The following is a 7,722-nucleotide window of genomic DNA, read 5'->3' as shown; positions in this document are numbered from 1 at the left end:
CCTTTCAGGTATGAGTCATACCCTAAATCCCACCTCTCCCAAATTGTAGGTGTATATATCTAGCTCTCTGTGCCATTAAGGAAGCATCCTCATTGGGCTTTATGAAAGGGAAAATGTGTTTTCTTATTTTCTAATCCGGTGTCCTTGCTGGGGAGTAACACTACAAGTGCTTCATTATTCAATGGCTGAAGGCACAGGAGTTTCTCAGGGAAAAATATGATCCTCAATAAAAGATTTACATGAGGTTGACTCTAGAGAGGGCAATTGGAATAAGAACAGTGCCAGGGCACTCAGCTTCCCTAATAAAATTCAACATTAACACAAACTTCCCTGGAAATGAAACAGCTGAATGAACATTATAGAGTTAAAACGTTGCCATTAATTCCTTTTCAAGAGCCAAAGATTTTCAGATTCTTTTTAGGAAAGTGCCTGTAACTTTTCTTTAAGGAACAGGCAGGGTAAGGAGGTCACAAATTTTATACCATTTATGCATTAATGCTTCCTACCTACCAAACTTGGCGGAGAGAGGCTATCTGACTCCCTTGAAAGGCAACACAGTATATAATTGATGGCACTGTTTTCCATATGAGTCCCAGAATCAAGACAGCCATGAAAGATAGTCATCCACAGTGATGTTTCAGAAATGGTACACTGTGGACTCCCCATGGTGGGTTCTCTGAATTGCTTCAGAAAGAATAAGACTGATCCCCATAGTCTTTATCTTGGGACACTTCAGTTTCTGCACCTCGTGTGGGACTGTATTGGTCACTACCTCCTCAGTGGAGGATTCCTCAGTCAGGCGGGGGGCTTCTGCAGACAGAATGCCATGAGTGGCCATGACATAGATCTTGTAAGCACCTCTGTCTTTCAGGATCTCTGCAGCATTAATGAAACTTTTCACACATTCAATAATATCATCTACTATGATTGTGATGCTCCCATAATCATCTCCAACTACAGTTATTGGTGGCTTCTCTTTGATCATCATCAGTAGCAACTCCAGGACAGGTGGAAGTAGCATTTTTGACCATTGGGGGAGAGTGATGACTGTCATCCATGCCCAGCACTGTATACAGAGCCTCTCCATGAATTACAGCTACACCCAGATGGAATCTCTCAGCATATGACTGGGACCTTTTTGGAGCATCAGGAGATTTAGTTGCAATGACTGCACTTCTGTAATTTCGAATTTCTTCCTGGTTATACTGAAGCAGGAAAACTGAGGCTCTCATGTTGTCCACAGGAAAGCTGAAAAAGCCTTGAATTTCTTTTTGTGAAGATTCAGAGTGATAATGTGAGTTAAGCCACTTTTGCCAGCATAGACATTAGGAGTTTGCATGCAACGGAATCCCTCTTCCTCATCTTGATTTGCTTGCTATTGGGGAAATAAGAGATGACTCCAGTAATACTCTGGGCACAGGCAGTCTTCAGTGCATAAACCCTGATTAATAAATAACTCCATCACAGCTGTATTCATGCCTCTGCGTATTGTCTGTATAATGAAAATGAGTTTGCCATGAACAGATTTTTTAATTTCAACTGTTATTTCTCCATTGGCATCTTGATTACAACAGACTTCTCCAATTTATCACTATGATGCAGTTCTGGAGGTCAGAAGTCCTAAAATCAAGGTGTTGGAAGGGCTGCATTCAGGACATTCTGGAGGAGAATCCAATGCCTTGCCTTGCCACTCACATTCCTTGGCTCATGGCCCCCATCCTCCATCTTCAAACCAGCAGCATAGAATTTTTAAATCATTTTTTTTTCTGATCTTTGCTTCCATTGTCACATCTTTACCTCTCATTATTGGTCTCTTTAAACTTTTAATATACTCTTACCCTTATTATAGATCTTGGACCTGGATGATCGATTAATGTCTATTGAACCAGTTTTTTTTTTTAAAAAGTTAACTGCTTTATTTATGTAGTCTATACAGAACAAGATAGTATTAATAGTAACCACTCTCCTGAATCACTCCCACCCACCTCTTCCCTCCCACCCCCAATACAACCACCACACATCGCAGTATCCCAAACCAATTCCCAATTTGTTAAGTATGTTGCAAGCACACAGGAACTCAGGAGGAGGCAGACCTATTTGTGTTGAGTCCCTAGAGCTCTGGGAGCCAAGATAGAGGCACAGCCATAGGTATTTAACCAGTTTTTAATAACCCCTTTTAAATCCTAAATAGAAAAACTGGCGTTTTGATTTGGAATGTGGGATAGCACCTACTGTTCTAAGTTTTACAGTCTCAGCCAAAACTGTTAGCAGGAAGAATCCCATGTGAATATTTTATTACCCTAGCTAATGAGTAAATTATTTGCAGAAGAACATATTCAAAATTTCAACAAAGTATGAAAGATGTTCAAACTCACAAATAATATAAGGTATTATTTTATTTTAGTTAGACTTTTTAATTTAATAAGTGTGATGAACACTTATAAGGTATTCTTCTATCTTGCTAACAGAAATGTGAATTGTATATTCCTTCTGAAAAGCAATCTATAACTTCTATTAAACAATTAAGACTTCTAGGCAAGATGGAGGCATAGGTAGACATGCTGCATCACCCTCCACAACTATCCATAAAAAGGAATAAATCTACCTCAAAAACTATAAAAATCAATCAAGAGTTCCAGAAAATCAAATTTCTAAGTTCAAAGTCTATGTTCTATCTAATAAATGCATCAAGTTGCAAAAAATATTCCAGAAAATCAAACAAAGGGGAAGTCCAGCTAAGAAATAAAGAAGAAATACTCATCTGGACAGGTAGGAGGGGCAGAGCTGGGGCAGAGAGGAAGTGAGGAGGCACACTGGCAGAGCCAGTGGCAGCAGCAACAACGACACCCAGTTGGTGACACTGGCAGTGGTGGTGGCGGCAGCACTGGGGCAGTGATGCTCACGATGACCTTAGTGGCAGCAGCACCCGCACCACCAGCAGCCATGATGTTGGTGGTGGCAGTGCAGTGGTTGAGGCTGGCTGGTGGAAAGCACAGTCACACATTTTAAAAAGTCAGGGGAAAAAGAACATGAGGAATTATTGCAGCCCTGGAGCAGACTGGTCAGCTCATGGTTTGGCCGCTGGGGATAAAAATAAAGCCAAATTTCTTCTGACTGTGAAAACCAGTAGGTGTTGGGGCAGTGGAAGAAATTGCCGGTTTCTCACAAGAGTCTGTGTGTTTAGTGAAAATGGGAGGAGTGCTGAACAGGTGGCATTGTTTCCTCTCATACGCCCCACCCCCCACCCCCACATACAGTGCCACAATGTGGAGAAACAGGTTTCCCCTGCACTGATGAATACCTAAGGCTCTGCTTCTTACAACATAATAGGTGCTACAGCAAGATGCAGAGGCAAACACAGGAGCCTGTCAGGTTGAGGAGACGGAGAAGTATGGCCCAAAAAACTGAGCAGTGAGGAGATAGCTAATCTAACAGACAAGGAGATAGCCAACCTAACCAATGCACAGTTCAAAATGCTGGTGTTAGAAGTGCTCATAGACTTGACAGACAAGATTAAACATGACAGGAAAGAAATGAAGGTTATACTAAGTGAAATGAAAGAAAATCCACATGAAACCAGTAGTGAAGGGAAGGAAACCAAGATTTAAATCAATGATTTGGAACATAAGGAAGAAATAAACAATCAGTACAGAATGAGAAAACAAGAATTGAAAAAATCAAGGAGGCTTAGAAACCTCTAGGACAAATTTAAACATGCTAACATCCAAATTATAGGGGTGCCAGAAGGAGAAGAGGAAGAGCAAGAAACTAAAAAAGTATTTGAAAAAAAAAATGAAGAAAAACTTCCCTAATTTGTTGAAGGAAAAAGACATACAAGTCCAGGAAACATGGAGAGTCCCAAAGAAGCTAGACCCAAAGAGGAACACACTGGGACACATCATACTTAAAACGCCAAAGACTAAATACAAAGAGAGAACCCTAAAAACAGCAAGAGAAAAGAAGAGTTACCTACAAAGGGGTGCCTATAAGACGATCAGCTGATTTCTCAAAGACACTTTGCAGGCAAGAAGGGACTGGCAAGAAGTATTCAAGGTGATGAAGAGCAAGGACCTACAACCAAGATTACTCTATTTGGCAAAACTATCATTTAGAATGGAAGGGCAGATGAAGTGCTTCCCACACAAGGTAAAGCTAAAGGAGTTCATCATCACCAAGCCATTATTATATGAAATGTTAAAGGGACTTATTTAAGAAAAAGAAGATAAAACTATGAACATTAAAATGACAGCAAACTCACAACTATCAACAACAGAATCTAAAAACTAAAAACTAAAAACAAAAAACAAAGCAAACCAGAACAGGAACAGAATCATAGGTATGGGGATCATTTGGAGGGTTATCAACTGGGAAGAGGAAGGGGGAGAAATGGGGAAATGGTGCAGGGATTAAGAATAATAATTGTTAGGCTCAAAATAGACAGGGGGATGTTAAGAATAGTACAAGAAATGGTGAAGCCAAAGAACTTATACGCGTGAGCCATGGACATGAACTAAGGGATGTGGGATTGTTAGAGGCTAGGGGGGTAAATGAGTGGAGGGGAGAAAAGGTAAAAGAAATTGGAACAACTGTAATAGCATAATTAATAAAATATACAAAAAGAAAAAAGAAAAAATAAGAACTTATCACCTGTTATCCCAGGAGTTCCATTCTAGGATTCTATGCTTTTGTCCTGTAAAAATAGAAGTGTTAATATGTAAGAATATATCATCAAGGATGTGTATTTTAGCATTGTTCAGAGTGACAAGGATATAAAATAATAGTCCTAATTAATTAATAAAAAACCAACTAGCAACAATGGAAATGCTCTTAGTGAAAGAATGAATAGTTGAATAAATTTTGAAATGTTATGCAATTCTTAAGAATAATAAAATGAAACCATACTTATTTTTCTCATGGGTAATTAATTATTGAGTGAAAAAAACAAGATGTAGAAAAATGTATAATTATTATATTTTTGAAAAAATTAGTCATATTGTAAATGTATGTTTGCATCTATATGTGTTCATAGAAGGTGTATTATTACTGGAGTGTAGAAATAAATATGAAGAATATACACTAGATTGCTAACAAGGGTCACTCAGAATTGTTAGGGGGGGGAAATGACATGAATAGACTCAGGGGAGAAAAAGTTGGAGGAGGCAAACAAAGGAGAAACACAAATGTATGAAATTATATTTATTAATGTGTGTAAAATTATGTCTATATAACAAATTAAGGAGATAAAAATGATGGCACAGTGCTCTCAATTTCAATAGCAAAACAGATGAAACAAATCCTGATGGAAATTGTAGGAAAGCTTGTTAGCTTATATCTTCATGCAGAAATTGAACTTCCATCATGATAGTTAGTGGAAAATAATTAATATAATTAATTAAGCCCAGGCACAATCAATATCAGATCTAATCACAATACACAATTGAAGATATCAAATAATAAAAGGAAAAACCCCACAAAAATAATAAAAACGTATGTAATATTAGCTTCAATTTTGAATCTTCTTAAGGCTCAGAATTTTCTAGAATAAATTTATCAGAGTATTTGTTTTTCCCATAACTATCAAGTCAAAGAGAAGCAAAGAAACATGCTTAATCAATCAGTCCTTGACACTTTGGTGGTGATTTCTTCCTCATTACATAAGCTGTTTGTGACAGCATCACTAGTGATTAGTTGATTTCTGAAGCCTGAGCATCCAGCTCAAAGGACATAAAAATCAAACAGGATATTTTTGTTTATTTTTATAGACAGAAATTCTTGTGCTAACAAAGTGGTTTCCAAAATGTGGTCCAAGTACCCTTGGTCATCCCCCAGGATCTTTTTAGGTACTCAAGGTTAAAGACTTATTTTGGAATACTACTAAGTCATTATTTTCCCTTTTACTCTCATTATCTCACAGGAATATCATGGAGCTTTCCAGAGGCTATGTGCTATTTGATATTGCAATCAACTGAATTCAGAAGAAGATACTGGGATTTAGCTGTTTTCTATTTTTTAATATAGTTATTTTTCATAGGAATTATTAATGTTATTTTGTAAAGGGCTTAGTATTACAGTAAATAATTATTAATATACTTTTACTATTAAATTTCAGTGTGATAAATATCATTAGATATAGCCCACAAAACACAAGCACTTTGGGGTCTCAATTTTTAAGAGTGTAAAAGGGATCCTGAAGCAAAATGTCAGAGAACTACTGCTCAGATGCAGTGTGTTAAGCCATCCCCTTTTACACAATGCTGTGACCATTTTGGAGGGCATGTTTTATGACAGGAAGAAGCTGAGAATGTAAAGTACAGTTGCATTTATACACCATTAACAATGTAAAAGCAATGAAAAAGTGATCAGCTTTACTTGTAAAAAAAGACATACAAGGTAAGATGGCAATACAATTGGATGCCATGCTTTTTTTCAACTATGAGATTGGTACTCTCATACCTTACTTTTGGGAGTATAAACCAGTCACACTCTTGGGGAACTATGCCTGTTAAAGTGCAAAAGTGTTTTTATTTTGCCTGAACTATGGCCCTTTTCTGTAAGCCACCTATGGATATATCAATGTTGACCTAAGTTTGCAGTAACAGAGGCAAACCACATTCAGGTCACCACTGCTTGGAACCATACACACACACACATACATGCACACACACACATGCACACACACAGAAGTGGAAATCAGAGTGTTCATAAATAGAAAAATTGCACAATATGTTATGGAATGCCCATTCCATGGAATACTATGAATAACTAAAATGAATAATGTACACCCTGTATCCAAGTACAACTATTATAATTACGATTATCATACTAGAGATATTTAAGTATAGTATAGAACAAAATGAGTAGCAGATTCTACATGTATTAAGAAAAGAAATATTTGCTCAGGGAGTGTGAGTGTGTGTGAAACGTTCAAGCATGTGTTTGTATAACTATTTTCTGGAAGGATACACAAGAATCAATTAACAGTCATTTCTAGCAATAATAAAGGTGGGGTCATGAAGGATTTTTGGCTTTTATTACATATATTATTTGAATTTTTAGAATCATGAGCTTGCATTTTTAATACATTTTAAAAAGCGATCTTTGTGTTACTAAAAAAAGAAAAGCATTCATGTAAAGATTATCTTATTTTAGGAGTTTGCCTTCAGGAAGACATCATTATGTTATACATAAACGTTCCTGAAAGGGCATGAACAAGATAACATAGGTGAGTCTGTCCTATGATAAAGTTAAATTCCAACCAATAAGCATTTCTAGGTATGTGCTGAATACACAGGACTGAAGGAGACCTCACATGAACCCTGTCGATCCAACACTCAGCCAGCGTGGGCTCTGTAGCCTGAATCAGGTCTGCAGCAGGATAGGATAAGGTTAAGTAAAAATGAGAGCTTGGACAATTAGGTAGAAGAAAAGCCTTTCAGAAAAATTTCCCTCAGGGAGTTGATTAATACATCATGGTCCTGACAGGACATATGCCTGAGAACAGAAGTGACTGGCAAGAGGAGAAAATAAGACAGAGGAAAAAAAAGCACATATCAGTGACAGTAGCAGTATTTTTTCTCTGTCTAGAAAATAAGGCTTAATATTTACTGAGAGCTCACCCTGGACTATGACCAAAATATTAATAAGCATTATAAAATGACTATGTAACAGTCAATAATATTATGTCAATATAGCATATTATGCTATCATGTATCATATTTTATC

At 37.2% G+C, this 7,722-nt stretch overlaps 1 pseudogene; it reads right to left on the bottom strand.

Annotated features, from left to right (window-relative positions):
• Window positions 1-598: 598 nt before the first annotated feature.
• LOC150012625 (phosphoribosyl pyrophosphate synthase-associated protein 1 pseudogene) lies at window positions 599-1,558 on the bottom strand (annotated as a pseudogene).
• Window positions 1,559-7,722: the final 6,164 nt, after the last annotated feature.

Source organism: Furipterus horrens, unplaced genomic scaffold (assembly GCF_987537825.1).
Source record: "Furipterus horrens unplaced genomic scaffold, mFurHor1.1.pri manual_scaffold_4, whole genome shotgun sequence".
Classification (NCBI taxonomy): domain Eukaryota; kingdom Metazoa; phylum Chordata; class Mammalia; order Chiroptera; family Furipteridae; genus Furipterus; species Furipterus horrens.
Note: the sequence above shows the minus strand (reverse complement) of the source record. Positions and strands in the feature narration are given on the sequence as shown.